The 16,712-nt window shown below is 43.1% G+C and overlaps 1 protein-coding gene across 3 annotated transcripts in view; it reads left to right on the top strand.

The window, feature by feature from the left end:
* The window catches only part of SH3GL3 (SH3 domain containing GRB2 like 3, endophilin A3), a 1,443,414-nt gene that overhangs the window by 418,933 nt on the left and 1,007,769 nt on the right, over window positions 1–16,712 (top strand). The window lies entirely within an intron of this gene.

The following is a 16,712-nucleotide window of genomic DNA, read 5'->3' as shown; positions in this document are numbered from 1 at the left end:
GAGGTTGATGCACTAACTGCATCCTCCTCTTTCCCAGTACAGTACAGGGACAATTTCCTCTATCCTTGATAGTGACCCACAGGTTGCACCTCAGTTCACAGGCACTGGCCTGAACTCCCAAATATAATTAGTACAGGCAGTCGCTCCTGGCAGACTTTGCCTCAGTACTTTACACAAGGTGTCGACCCTTTCTGCATGGCTGTCACACCACTGCAGCACCTCCTGGCATATGGGGTTGCTGCTAGTCCTGGCAACAATTTCAGCACTTGTTGGCAGTGTTCACTTCCACAGCTCCCCATCCTGGCATTTGGGGTCACTACAATGATGCAATACAGGCTACACGCTACCCACACATTGCTTCACTCATAGCTATCTTCACAATGGCCCTCACCTGACATATAGGGGCCACCAACCTGCTTTTGCACATGGGCAGCAACCTGCTTGTTGCAGCAGCAATCTCCTCACCACATGCACTGAGAGTCCTCTCAAGAGTGCCCCCCACTGGAGCTTGCTCCCTTCAATGCTCTCCTCTCCCTCACAGGGCACACTTGTCTTGGCAAGCAGTCAGAGTCTGGTGCTCCAGCCTACAGAGATGTGCCATCCCCTAGCAGGAAGACTAGTAGTCTTTTGCCCCCAGTCCTGGTCACACACAGAAGTCCTGCAGTGTTTCCCCTCCTCACACAGCCAGTCTTGCTTCATGTCAGGTGAACATTTTTTGGGTATCAACCTGCTCTTCTTATAGTCCATTTTCTGACACCAAATTTGATTTAGGGTCTGGGTCTTTGAAGTTTTATGTTAGGGTTCTGTTTCTTTTGAAGTGCATCCTTCCTTTCTCTCCTTTCCTCTTTAAATATTATCAGTCATCTCAGGAGATACTCTGAAGCTGATAGTCCCACTATAAAACCCTTGGGAGTGACAAGAGTTCACACCAGGATGCCAGCCTCAGTGAAATGTGAATAAAAATGTTAATACAGAGCCCCCAGCCATACCTTTTATGATTCCCTCATCAGCCCCATCTCCTTCCTGAGATGTATCCAGGCCCCTTACTTGTTGTCTCTCACTGAATCAAAGAGCAACCTCTGAAGTGTACAGATGGAGTCTCTCTCTCTCTTCTCCAGTGTGTCCCATCCAGCTCATAGGATTGAAGCAATTCACCTATCTATCTGGGGGATTCTTCTACTCCTCTCGTAGGGTGAGTGTACATCCAGATGTCAATGGAATACACATTGTTTGTTAAAATACCCCTCACACACCAAAAGGGCCCTTGGTGTCATGCTTCATCATCGGGGTCTTCCTGTCCCGCTGCGGGACAGGGCAGTGCTGCGACAAGCGACTACGCTGGAGCACCTTTAGATGGGGGTGCTAAGTGAATGGAGTGAGTGTCAGTGAGGTCGAGAGTGATACAAAGAGTGCAGTTAAAAAATACCTGGCCTAGTGGTAAGAAAAAATATTTAATAAACACTGGCTGGTATTGTTAAAAACAAGTGTGAAGCGGAGAGGATAAGCTGGTTAATGGGCTTACTCTCCTGTGTGGGTCAACATGTTTCGGGGCATGGAGCCCCTTCGTCAGGACCGAGAGAAGATCCCCCTGTCACTCACTAGTGTTACACCACACAGAATTTTTTTCTAATAAGGTGTATGTACATATAAGGGTGAAGAAACTATTCTATCAATGTGTGTAGCTATACATTTTATAATTACACAGTTCCTACCACTATCACAATAATGATGTAGTATGCCTGAAAGATAAGAAAAGGTGGTTATAATTGCGCGGATCCCAAATGCGCTTGACTCTAAGACACCTGTGAGGGAGAAAGAGACAGACACACGTATATACCGGCTGAGGTACTGAGATCTTTTGCGAGTGGAAGAAATACTCATTAGTGACACAGCTCAACACTGTTTGAAACATACAGTCACTCACACATAGATACGGTACATATATGGGACGGTTGAGCCAAGAAAGTAGTCTGTAGTGAGTACATACTTTTCTGAGAGAGGAGTCATTGCCTCATGAGCCGGCTCTAGACCGAAGGGTAATAGAGGGTCCAACTAAAAATAGGGGAGAGAAAGGTGGAACAATGCAAAAGATGTTTTCTATTCCTAATTTCTTAAGGTCCCCATGAACCGGTAAGAAAGAGTCTAGGCGAGGTACTGAGACAATCCTGTTCGTTCGGCTATGCCGTACTTACTCAACCCCCAGCACGATGGTGCTTCCTCCTTCGTCCGCGGCTCCCGTGGTTGTGGAGGGAGCAAGTTTGGCGGGTTTTTATATGTTTAGATGTGCTGGGGTAATTGGTTAATTGCTTCATTAGCGAAACAGGTGTGCCGCTACACATGGAGCCACAGGTTCTGTTACTGCGGCGGCCATTATTGAATGGTTATTTTTGTTCGTAAAGAGGTCACGACTTGCTGTTTGTGCTCAATTTACTCGGCGGTGGAGGTTAAAAGCCATAGTTGTTTAAACAACAAGATCGAGTCTATGGGTATTGTTTCTATACAAAGAACGCTACCTTCAGCTAGCGCGCATGCGCAGTTATGTTCTACTCGTGGGTCAATGTGTGTGATAGCTTCAGCTAGCGCGCATGCGCAGTTATGTTCTACTCGTGGGTCAATGCGCATGTGTGTGATAGAGCCGTCCTGAAGCGGCTACTGCGCTAGAGGTTGCGTGTTGTGGTGGATGTAGCAGATGCTACTGCACAAGATAAGTGCATGGAGTGCACTGGCTTAGGTATGTATGTCTGAGTTCTACAGATGACGAGTTAGTAAACAGTTAAGGGAGGCGCTATTTACATTAGTATTATAGGTTTATACCAGGTTAAAACCCCCCGTTACTATATGTCACTGTATAAACAGAGGTTCAGTTGAGAGGAGAGTTAAAGGCGGAGTTGGGACCAAGGAATGTCATCATTCAGGCCTGTGTGGTGTGTTCCAAGGCGGTACACCCAGCGCTGTTCTTTATAAAAAAGATCATTATCAGTCGGGAAGGCCTCAATGACTGTCCATTTAAGTTCATGGATACTGTGTCCCATAGTAGCATAGTGTGCAGCCATTCTTGTTGTTGTTTTTTTGCAGCGAACGTTGCTGCGGTGTTCGCCCATTCGAATTTTGACAGGTCTACTAGTCATGCCAACGTATTCCTTGTTGCAGGGGCAGGTGATCAGATACACCACATTACGGGTATTACAATTTGTAAAGGCGCGTTGCTCCCATATAGTTTGGTTGGAGAACGTGATGCTATGGCTCTTCTGTGTGTATTGGCAGGACACACAAGAGCCACATGGATGGTGACCACTGACTGCTGTAAGTCTTTGAGGTTCATTGCATACAGTTTTCTTTGGTCTGGTGTGGACCAGCAGGTCAAGCCACCAGTTAACAGAGGCCCAAGAGAACGTTCTGTCCAAAGGGCTTGGTTTTGTCCATACGAATAAAATGGACAAATTTAAAATCTGTCAGGAGGTAAAAGAGTTCATGCGGAAACTAAAGCTTAGAGCTTTTTTTCAGGACTCTACCAATGAAAGAACTGACCAGACAGACACGGGGCTAAAGAAGAAGTCAACTTTCACCCCATTAGACTCCACAATACCTGTTGAACTTTTGACCTTCGAGAAAGCAGTCATGGATGACATAGAGAAATTGCCCATTAGTGATAAAATCCCTTTTCATAACACATCCAGACTGGAACAGGCTGCACTTCACGAACTTGCCAATAATCAGGATATCGTGATTAAACCAGCCGACAAGGGTGGGGCCACAGTTATACAGACCTACAGCAACTATGATAGGGAATGTAGAAAACTGTTGGACGATAAACGCAACTACCAGGTACTTAGAGAAGACCCAACTGAAGAGGTGAGGATCTGTATCTTGATAATGATCGAGGAAGCCAGAGCACACAATTGGCTCACCAGGAAAGAGAGTGAATTCCTGATCCAAGATAACCCTAAAACACCCTACTTCTACACCATACCGAAGATTCATAAGGACGCCCCCTATCCACCTGGGCGCCCTATAGTATCCGGTATTGGTTCAATCTTGAAACCCCTGTCTAAATTTGCCGACGAATTTCTTAGACCCATTGTGCAAACAACTGATACTTACCTTAGGGACACTAAGGCAGTCCTCCAAGTGATCAACAAGATACCTTTCGACCCAGAACAAGACCTCCTCTTAGGCCTTGATGTAGAGAGTCTCTACACGAGTCTTCCTCACAGAGAGACTTTGGAAATAATAGAAGAGGTACTCTTCTCCACACCGTGGGAATATCAAACTCCAAGACAGGTGGTACTTGAATGCATCTCCCTTTCTCTAAAGAAGAACTTCTTCCAGTACGAAGACACGTTCTACATACAGAGACACGGAACGAGCATGGGGAGCACTTGTGCCCCGAGCCTGGCAGGTTTATATGTGCACCACCTTGAATCCACAAAAATTCTTAACCACCTCAATCCCTTCAGGCACCATGTATTAACATGGTAAAGGTACATTGATGACATACTTGTCATCTGGAGGGGTGACCATGACTCAGTTACCCATTTCATGACTTGGCTGAACCAACAGGACCAGTTCCTTAACTTCACTCACACGGTTTCCAAAGAAAATCTAGTATTTCTCGATTTAAACATCTACCCCACAGATGGGAAACTGGGCACATGCACTCATTTTAAACCGACAGCTAAGAACAGTCTGCTCCTTTACAGGAGTTTCCACCCGCGACACCTACGTGAGAATCTTCCGTATGGACAATTCCTCCTCCTTCGACGTAATTGTAGCAACATTAGTGATTTCAAAACACAAGCGGGTGAATTAGAGTGCAAACTTCTGAACAGGAACTACCCCAAAAATATTGTCCGTAAAGGCCTCAAGCGAGCCCGTAACAACAATAGGGAGGCTTTACTGGAAGACACTGTGGTTAAAGAACCTGAGTCACGTCCCATCTGCGTAACAACGTATAATACCAACTCTAATCGTATTACGAAAATTGTGAACAAACACTGGAGAGTGCTGAACTGTGGTGCACTGAATTTTCCTAAACCTATGTTTTCACATAGAAGGGGAAAGAATCTGAAGGACCTGCTGGTCCACACCAGACCAAAGAAAACTGTATGCAATGAACCTCAAAGACTTACAGCAGTCAGTGGTCACCATCCATGTGGCTCTTGTGTGTCCTGCCAATACACACAGAAGAGCCATAGCATCACGTTCTCCAACCAAACTATATGGGAGCAACGCGCCTTTACAAATTGTAATACCCGTAATGTGGTGTATCTGATCACCTGCCCCTGCAACAAGGAATACGTTGGCATGACTAGTAGACCTGTCAAAATTCGAATGGGCGAACACCGCAGCAACGTTCGCTGCAAAAAAACAACAACAAGAATGGCTGCACACTATGCTACTATGGGACACAGTATCCATGAACTTAAATGGACAGTCATTGAGGCCTTCCCGACTGATAATGATCTTTTTATAAAGAACAGCGCTGGGTGTACCGCCTTGGAACACACCACACAGGCCTGAATAATGACATTCCTTGGTCCCAACTCCGCCTTTAACTCTCCTCTCAACTGAACCTCTGTTTATACAGTGACATATAGTAACGGGGGGTTTTAACCTGGTATAAACCTATATTACTAATGTAAATAGCGCCTCCCTTAACTGTTTACTAACTCGTCATCTGTAGAACTCAGACATACATACCTAAGCCAGTGCACTCCATGCACTTATCTTGTGCTGTAGCATCTGCTACATCCACCACAACACGCAACCTCTAGCGCAGTAGCCGCTTCAGGACGGCTCTATCACACACATGCGCATTGACCCATGAGTAGAACATAACTGCGCATGCGCGCTAGCTGAAGCTATCACACACATGCGCATTGACCCACGAGTAGAACATAACTGCGCGTGCGCGCTAGCTTAAGGTAGCGTTCTTTGTATAGAAACAATACCCATAGACTCGATCTTGTTGTTTAAACAACTATGGCTTTTAACCTCCACCGCCGAGTAAATTGAGCACAAACAGCAAGTCGTGACCTCTTTACGAACAAAAATAACCATTCAATAATGGCCGCCGCAGTAACAGAACCTGTGTCTCCTTGTGTAGCGGCACACCTGTTTCGCTAATGAAGCAATTAACCAATTACCCCAGCACATCTAAACATATAAAAACCCGCCAAACTTGCTCTCTCCACAACCACGGGAGCCGCGGACGAAGGAGGAAGCACCATCGTGCTGGGGGTTGAGTAAGTACGGCATAGCCGAACGAACAGGATTGTCTCAGTACCTCGCCTAGACTCTTTCTTACCGGTTCATGGGGACCTTAAGAAATTAGGAATAGAAAACATCTTTTGTATTGTTCCACCTTTCTCTCCCCTATTTTTAGTTGGACCCTCTATTACCCTTCGGTCTAGAGCCGGCTCATGAGGCAATGACTCCTCTCTCAGAAAAGTATGTATTCACTACAGACTACTTTCTTGGCTCAACCGTCCCATATATGTACCGTATCAATGTGTGAGTGACTGTATGTTTCAAACAGTGTTGAGCTGTGTCACTAATGAGTATTTCTTCAACTCACAAAAGATCTCAGTACCTCAGCCGGTATATGCGTGTGTCTGTCTCTTTCTCCCTCACAGGTGTCTTAGAGTCAAGCGCATTTGGGATCCGCGCAATTATAACCACCTTTTCTTATCTTTCAGGCATACTACATCATTATTGTGATAGTGGTAGGAACTGTGTAATTATAAAATTTATAGCTACACACATTGATAGAATAGTTTCTTCACCCTTATATGCACATACACCTTATTAGAATTTTTTTTTGTGTGGTGTAACACTAGTGAGTGACAGGGGGATCTTCTCTCGGTCCTGACGAAGGGGCTCCATGCCCCGAAACATGTTGACCCACACAAGAGAGTAAGCCCATTAACCAGCTTATCCTCTCCGCTTCACACTTGTTTTTAACAATACCAGCCATTGTTTATTAAATATTTTTTCTTACCACTAGGCCAGGTATTTTTTAACTGCACTCTTTGTATCACTCTCGACCTCACTGACACTCACTCCATTCACATATCACCCCCATCTAAAGGTGCTCCAACGTAGTCGCTTGTCGCAGCACTGCCCTGTCCCGCAGCGGGACAGGAAGACCCCGATGATGAAGCATGACACCAAGGGCCCTTTTGGTGTGTGAGGGGTATTTTAACAAACAATGTGTATTCCATTGACATCTGGATGTACACTCATCCTACGAGAGGTGGACCCAATTGATTAAAAGTATACTAGAATAGAGGAGGACGTGCCCACCTTGGTGCCAATCAGCACCACCTCTTCACTCCCCCCTTTTTGATTTCTCATACAAGGATTCTTCTACTCCTCATGTCTTCACCAGGCAGGCCTGGGATTCCCCAAATGAAACCCAGGGCCATCCATGTGATGTAACACACAAGCACACTTGCACCCAATGTATATATACAACACACACTGCCCAGTACAGTTACCTACATGCAGTGTGCACTTGCAGACACAGATACATTCAGCCTACACATTCACTGTATGCCCTGTTCAGTATTGTACCTGTTCTGTAATGTGCCTTGTTGTGCTACTTGCAAACACACATACTGCCAGCACACTCATAAATCATATCGGCTGCCCTTAATGTATTGTTCCTTTTTCAAGCACACATACATCCAAGCACATGCTTTTACTGTGCACACACTGCACAGCACTGCATCTCTCATGTAATGCATCCTTTGCAGGTATACACGCACCCATATACACACTTACCATGCATGTACTGCACAGCACTGCTCTGTCCCTGTATTGTACCCTTCACAGGCATTCATAAATATAGCACAGAACCATCACTCCTACGCTCCACAGCACTTTACATCTAACTGATGCAGGATAAGGGTGAGTTAATCACACTGCAGGGGAACTTTAAAAAGGTGAGTGAGGTGGTAGGCCCCACTCCTGTGACATGTTAAAAAGGACCTATTCACTCCTACTGATCACAATGTGGTATGCTGCCACAACTGCGCTTGTGTTGCTTTACTCCTGGTGAAGGAGGTAGCCTTCTACCACTTTGAGGGAAGTAGTTTGGGTGACATCCCTGGTCCAATAGGAACACAATCCACGAGTTAGACCTATGTCATGGTGCACACTCATGATCTGTGTTTGCCTATAACAATGAAAATCAGCAGTAGGGATCCAGACAACAGTACAGTTAAGCACTCAGGTCAGGAGTACACGTCCATTGCACTGCAGAGGACTTTCCCATCCCAACAACATGCCTCTTTCCTTTCAAAGGTGGTTTATGATTTCCATATTTATTAAATTGCTACAACTCCCACTTTCGTTCCTAGTCCATCCCCAACAACAGAACACTCACTCTATTATTTGATGTTAGGAGGGTCCTTTGTTTCTATCGCACCTAAAGTAAGGACTAAGCAAAGCTAAATAGCTGTTTGTATGTTATGGTTATATATATATTTTTTAAATGTGTATAACCAACTTTATTGAAACGTTTTGCAGCAAGACACAGCATCGCCCAATGCAATGTATGATTAACAAACATGCATAGCATATCAGCAGCCCAAACATCAATAATAAATACCATTGTAATATCAAGTTGATAAACCGGGATAGCCACACCATTTCCCCCATATATGTTCATGCTTCTTAGGACAGCCGCGAGCTTCAAATATTGGCTTCTCCTGGTGGGCACATGAGTCTCCCCTCTGCACGCTGACTCCTAATCTTTGCTGGCTTCTGTTGTTTCCAAGTGACACACTTACTAACTGCATCTGCTGTGCAGGCATGCAGAAGCCCTGTCGTTAGAGGACAGGGGCTCACCCATATTCACCTAAACATCAGCGTCTCAACTGAGCGATAATTCAGATCCGTCTTTCAGCTCTTGAAATGTTATCCATTGTCAACCGACACATTAGGGAATATCAGTAATTAAAGCTGAAAAAATGTGTGTCGGCATCCTAGAACTATAAATATGATTCCAGAGCTAGATATGCAAATCAAACGCTTGAGTTCACTGATAATCGTCAGTGGGGAAACCTCGCAGAAGATGAGATCCAGCTTCAGTCCCAATCCCCTTAAACAATAGGCATAATTAGGAAGGTACACCACTTAACTTGAGATTGACGATTAAACTCAGTTCTGAAATGTATTTTATGATTAAGATATAGGGTGTTATTGCGGCCAACCCTGCCTCACTCTCTACTTGCAACCTTATGGTATAATGAAAAATTTGGATATATTTTCATTTAATAAATGTGCTCAATATTTTTTTGCATTACTCAAACGAACAAACATAAATCCTAGAACATCCACAAGGAGATGGTGCCCTAACTATCTGGAGTCCAGCAATAGCAAATATGTGTGTGTGTGTGTTCCTATGGAATATAGGATCCATGGAAAATATGAAATATAAGTGCAGACAAGGAAATTATGGCATAATCACTGTTTATGGTTCACTGTTCATTTGATGACAGATTAGACTCAGAACTATGTGGCAAGTATAAGGCTATGAAGTTTTTTTTAATTGTTACATTTTCATGTATGAAATTCGCATTTGTTTCTATATTTCAAATCCATGTATTTCTTGACAAATTGTCCGTAACGTATAAATGTAATACCTGTTGTGGCATTTCTTCCGTCTACTCATTCTTTTTTACATTGAAATAGCCATCATGGTTATTAGATGCCAATAAGATCCAAACAAATCTAAATGTAGATAGCTGACAGCTTTCAGAGGCAAATATAATTTTTCAGGTCAATAATATTGCCTATATCATTGGTGGGAGAGCTGTGCCATCTCAAACCTTTGAGTCAACTTCCATGTCTAAAGACAAAGTAATCTGTCACACTTCAAAAATAAATACATTTCAGCTTCTAATCTGGTAAAGTACTCAGTGGGGTTATGTACGTGAAGATGGAATAGAAATAAAATATTTGGTAACATCATTTAAATATAAACAATTCTTCAAATTATAGATAAATAGAGTGGTTGGTCTTGATCAAGCAGTGTATTTATCTTACTCCTCCCGCATGTATAGTTTGATTGAAATATAGTGACTACCGCAGTGGCATGCAAGCTTTTTGACACACATGCTCTTTTTTTGGATTTGTTCGATTATCTTAATTTCAGTTTAAAAGGAATAGTCTACATGAATCATCAATGATATTGGTAAATATTGTGAGTTGTGTTATGATGTTTGACGTACTGTGAAAATACAAGGGCTTCTTTTCTCTTGCTGTAATTATTCACCCTAACAGTGAGAAATCCACAGCATTTTTACTTTAACTCTATGGTGATTGAGGTTTCACTATGAAAGTAGATATCTTTGCCGTAGAAGACTTTTTGGGTGACAATCTTTAATAAAACATCTGCCTGTGCATTTCAGGTTGGTCGTATTTCTGCCACCTGAGAAGGACACTGGACATTTGTGCAAAGGGTACACTTCCAGTGACCATATATCTTGGCTTTTAAATTTGCTATGATGTTAGTGATTCACATTTTGTGAACAACTATCATCCTTTCCAAAGTGATATTGTATGTTACTAACACAACCAAAATCTAAAGCAGCCCGGTCCCTCTTGATTGGTCACCCGAACCCCCATCATCTTTAGCACAGTTAGCAGAACATTCTGGCAGTACTGAAGGCTCAGTGCACATACTTCTAAATTGGGTAGCTCAATCACCAAAGACACAGATGGAGGGTATGCACTTTTTTGGCAGATATGATATTACTAGATCTAAATTAGACAACAGTCTCTCTTTGTAAATTTGGAATTTCCTCCATATGGATGTGGGATTTAGGATTATGCTTGGATGGAAAAAATAAACCTTAATACCATGAGTAAAGGTATTAAGTCATGATAGGATGAATCAATGAGACATAGTGAGATATGTGATGGAGTGGTAAGTTGCTTAGAGCAGTGGTTGTGACAGGATAACTCAGTGAGGATTTAGGCAATGTGGCCTTGATAAAAACCTATCAAGGAATGTAGGCTAGTTTCATTGCAGAAGGAAGCAAGAGAAAGTATTGGATTATTAAGCCCAGTATTTGGTTACAGAGCTAAAATTAATTGAGTTATGTAATTTACTTTAGATTTTATAGTGCAACTGGTAATTTGTAGTTTCCTTCAGTAATAGCAGTACAAAATGTTGACCTTTTTTGATTTTTTGGTGGACCTTCACTTTCACTTCTTTCTCTTGCATCATATGATCTTCATTGATAGCCATAAATGCTACCAGACTAATTATCCACTACTTCAGTGAACCCTAGACTACTAGATGTATTATCCACTGAATTGTAAACACAGGGTGCTAATGTCTCTATGTTGAGAAGCACCCTTTAGATGTCTATCAGCAGCAATATTTTACCAAGATTTAGTCTGTTGGACTGCCAATTTAATTGCAGTTCATTGCTGCATTTGAGATGCAAAAAGGGTGATAATGTATAATAAGAATGAAAAGCAGTAGCCTGAGATGGTTATATTGAATGCTAAGAAAAATGTTCTTCCCCTTTAAGATTCCAGGAGCTTTGCCTGCCCATGATAAACTGTACTGGTAGTTGCCTCAAAGAGCCAGTTCTTTTTTGCTGGCTCCTTAGACTTAGGCCTTTGACCACATGTGGTTTCACAGCTTTGAATTTTTGGCAGAAATTGTAGCAGATTTTCATTTTTTCACATCCTAGTCCTTTATTTTTTCCGGTAACTTCAAGTTATTTCAGTTAATTGGCTTCTTTGTTTGAGAAGTGCCCCTCCAGTGGGAGCAGTGGGTGGTCTCAGATCCACACAAGATCTGTGTGCTGTGCTTTCCAGCTTCACATTTGGTGAAAGAATGTGGTATTGGTCAAAAAAGTTGAAAAGGAACAGACTCAGAGGGAAGCTGCAAAACCTGGGAGTAGAGGAGGTGACGAAGAAAAAGAAGAGACAAGAAAGAACATTCTGTCACACCTTCTGAGAAGAAGTGAGCATCTGAAAATGACTTCTGCATATGGAAATCCAAAGACCCATATTCAAACTGGAAAGATCAGCACCAGCGTCACCACTCTCACTGTCATTCTGTGGTCAACATCTAAAGTAAAGGCATCAATGGCATCAATGCCAGCCAGTGGTCCGTTAATGGCTTGCAGGACGTCACTACAAAAAGATGTCATAGAGAGCATGCATTTGCTGTGGGGCACATACTTTCTAGTGAGGGTTTTCCATTGATGTTGAAGACAGGACACTTTTTGACAATAAAAAGAAAATGCCAGTCAACAAGACAACCATCACTGTCGATGTTGAAAAGACAAGGTCCCTTGATGTCATTGAGGTATCTTTCAAGATCATTGATAGTGATGCCTCCTTCTCATTGATGTCAATGCTTATGACAGTGACACCATCTGTATTTTTGTTGGCCTCAACTACATACTAACATCAACCAAGCTTGCCACCATCTCACATTTCATAAAGTCACCCCAAGACTCTCCCCTTCATCACTTTTACCAATGCCAAATAAGAGGAGACATTCTCTAGAATGTACTTCAAGTCCTCTGGATGCAACTTGTACACTCATCACTTTGGACCTGCATGGATAGCCGTTGAGGCCACTAAGACAAATAATTTTGTTTGATGATCCCTTGCAAGAAGCTTTGTAATCTTTCAAATTTGTACATTTGTCTCCTCTTAGAATGGGGTTGAGGCCAACTTTAATGTTTCCTACAAGAGGGGGTGAACTGCTACCTTATTACTCACTTAGACCTCATCTTCATCCTGGAGTAGAGTTTGTTTGCCAGACAGATGTAGAAGGCACTAGTCTCCTTCAAAGTCTAGAACACCTCAGACTGATACTGAAGACTCTTCCTCCTCTCATTGCCGACTTAAAAATGGCATCTCTTACTTGTGCCCCCTCCCCATGTATATTATCATCATTTATCAAAAGGTCTTAGCCAGAGGAGTAACAGCACTGAATATAGGTCTATAGTCCCCATCACCAACTGTTTCAGTGACTTTGCAACTAAGGGTACCTCCTAAGTTCATCCTTCATTAGTTTAATACCTTCTGGAAATTGCAGAGGAGAAATTTCTTACAACTGCTAAAATTAGCAAAAACAACAAGGATAATGAAAAAATATTACACACCTCGGCAGGATCTTTAAAGCTGACCTTAAACCAGATTTTATATTTACAACTTCAGTGAGGGCAGCCATTCATTATCTCCAGAGACTAACTCTATCCCATGGGGAGGGAAGGCAAGAGGCTGGATGCAAGGGGCAGAAAAGTGTGTGAGGCTAGTGGTATCCACCTGAAAAAATCCCAACATTACTGCCCTTTTGGAGACATATCAACATGAAATATCAGACTATATGAGGGTTTTCAATGATGACCTATCAAAACAACGTCAGCAGTACTTCATAGAAATTCTAAATGAAAGCTTACTGGAATCCAGCCACATTATATGTGCTGTGAATTGACTCAGTGGAATTAGAAGCCATCGGTTGGTGTCATGGGGTTTCCATCAGAAGATTTTTTTGGCTGCATCTCACTACCTTAAATTCAGAAGCCCAGTTGAAGTATATGAATCTTCCCTTTTCAGGGTCCGCATTATTTGCACATCACACCAAAAAAGAGATGGTAAAGATGGAAAATGAAATGGAGAAATATGATCTTGTTTTTATCTGCGTATGTAGCCCCCATGCGTTTCGCTTATTCATGTATTCAGGCTTTTGTGTGCACATTTTTTTATATTTTTATGCATGCTGCTTAGTATTGATTGGACATGTTCAGTATTTAACATTTGCTCTTCCAAAACGGAATGCAATCACAAGTAATCATCACAAATGCACCTCTTACAGGATAGTTGGATTCAGGATCATCTGTCCAATCGGGGACAATGGATGGTCAAAGAAAGTTAATCTCACGTCAGACTCTCTAAGCCTTCTTTCCATCCCTGCAGAAGATGACTGCTACTTAGAATACTGATTCAAACTGACAGCATTACCACCATGCATTACCTGAACAAATAGGTCAGTCCTAAAGAAATGTGTAATAGACCTCTACGAAGAGTGTAGAACAAAGTCATTAACTCTTTTCGCAAATGCCCTAAATGAAAAATGCAGACACTTCACATACAGGTGACCAAAAATGGAATCTCTGGCAATTCCCCTTTGATAAATTGATCATAAGGATTTCTAAATGCCTTACTACTCATCTCACTCGTTCTCTCTGAGACAGTGAAACTGAGAAGGTGTTCAGCAAAAATTACGCTAATAGCTCCAGACTGCACAAGATAGTGGTGGTACCTTGACCTCATGCAGATGTCCCTCAGGCCACACAGGATGCTCTCATGCAAGCCCAATCTGCTGGCCAGACTGGAAATTCAACACCAGCACTTAATGTCATTGGATTTGGCTGCATGACTCCTGAAGTCTGACCGCAGGGGCATTTGGATCCAACAGCATGCATGGAGATTTTAGAGAAAGCACAACATCCTTCCACAAGAACCTATGAATCCATGGAATGGAAAAGATTTGGTCTATAATGTCATCAAAAAAGACATGAGCCTATCTTTTGTCATGAAGATATGATCCAATTTAGATTGATAAAAGTTCACTTGGCTATAATTAGGGCCTATAGAAAATCTTTTACTCAAATCCCATTGTCCCTGTCATTAAGAACTTTTTGGAAGGACTCACAAAAGTGTTCACACCATCAGAAGACCTTCACCGCCGTGGGAACTAAACATTGTTCTGTCAAACATAATAGGGCCTCCCCTTGAGATGTTTAATTAAGCTACATTGCAGCATCTTTCCTGGAAAGCAGACTGCAAGATACAGGCCTTATCATATGTAGACCGCCACACCATATTCCATGTTAATAGGAAAACATCTGTCAGAACTCCTTTAGAGGGCCACAGGGGCAGGCAGGGGTTACAGAACCCAATGGCGATGATTTTGGCCTTTCCTCTACTTCTGTCCTAGGGTCCTTCCTATTATGGATCCTGAGCAACTGGGCTAAGTATCCTTTCTGCACTTGACACTATGTGGTAGCTCTGGTCGAGCAGTTCAGAGCTCCCTCAGGGTAAGTGTGGATACAGGTTACTGAACCCAAATCGTTGCTCAAAACGCACACACTAATCAGTAATAACAATAAATCAATGTACATTCAAGTGCTTATTTTTGTATTAAATAGAAGTATTTTATTTTAACTCTACACATTCATAGTAGTAATATGACATTCATAAGTAATGTCACAATTACCTTAAGGTTGTGACTGTAGTGTTGTTTCTCTAGCATGTCCCTGTCCCACCTGCTCTTTGTGACATGTTTGGGGTTATTCCTTTTCACAATTGGTTGCATCCAAGGAATTTTTACTAGTAGGCCTCACTCAAGAGTCTACTCTGACTCCTCGAAAGCAGTCAAAACGTGTCTGTGGTGCTGCAGCACCTATATTAGCAAGCCCCCTGGGTCCCTATAGGCCTGTATCAAGTTGTAACTGCTCCAGCAGAAAGGAAGTATTCTGCATCTCAGCAGGTGCCCCAACCTCGGACACTCGCATTGCTCCAGTCCTGCTCAATTAAGTTGGACAGTGCTCGGGAGGTGTGGCAGCACTCAGAAGGTGCAGGCTTCAGCAGTGATCGAAGGTGCTCTGGCGCTTCCTTCTCCAAGGTAAGTTCAGTGCTCCCTGCTGGAAAGCTGATCCTGGCATTCCAAGTTGGTCCCAGTGAGGTTGATGCACTAACTGCATCCTCCTCTTTCCCAGTACACTACAGGGACAATTTCCTCTATCCTTGATAGTGACCCACAGGTTGCACTTCAGTTCACAGGCACTGGCCTGAACTCCCAAATATAATTAGTACAGGCAGTCGCTCCTGGCAGACTTTGCCTCAGTACTTTACACAAGGTGTCGACCCTTTCTGCATGGCTGTCACACCACTGCAGCACCTCCTGGCATATGGGGTTGCTGCTAGTCCTGGCAACAATTTCAGCACTTGTTGGCAGTGTTCACTTCCACAGCTCCCCCTCCTGGCATTTGGGGTCACTACAATGATGCAATACAGGCTACACGCTACCCACACATTGCTTCACTCATAGCTATCTTCACAATGGCCCTCACCTGACATATAGGGGCCACCAACCTGCTTTTGCACATGGGCAGCAACCTGCTTGTTGCAGCAGCAATCTCCTCACCACGTGCACTGAGAGTCCTCTCAAGAGTGCCCCCCACTGGAGCTTGCTCCCTTCAATGCTCTCCTCTCCCTCACAGGGCACACTTGTCTTGGCAAGCAGTCAGAGTCTGGTGCTCCAGCCTACAGAGATGTGCCATCCCCCAGCAGGAAGACTAGTAGTCTTTTGCCCCCAGTCCTGGTCACACACAGAAGTCCTGCAGTGTTTCCCCTCCTCACACAGCCAGTCTTGCTTCATGTCAGGTGAACATTTTTTGGGTATCAACCTGCTCTTCTTATAGTCCATTTTCTGACACCAAATTTGATTTAGGGTCTGGGTCTTTGAAGTTTTATGTTAGGGTTCTGTTTCTTTTGAAGTGCATCCTTCCTTTCTCTCCTTTCCTCTTTAAATATTATCAGTCATCTCAGGAGATACTCCGAAGCTGATAGTCCCACTATAAAACCCATGGGAGTGACAAGAGTTCACACCAGGATGCCAGCCTCAGTGAAATGTGAATAAAAATGTTAATACAGAGCCCCCAGCC

Source organism: Lissotriton helveticus, chromosome 3_2, assembly GCF_964261635.1.
Source record: "Lissotriton helveticus chromosome 3_2, aLisHel1.1, whole genome shotgun sequence".
NCBI classification, from domain to species: Eukaryota; Metazoa; Chordata; class Amphibia; order Caudata; family Salamandridae; genus Lissotriton; species Lissotriton helveticus.
This window is presented reverse-complemented; position numbering and strand designations above follow the sequence as displayed.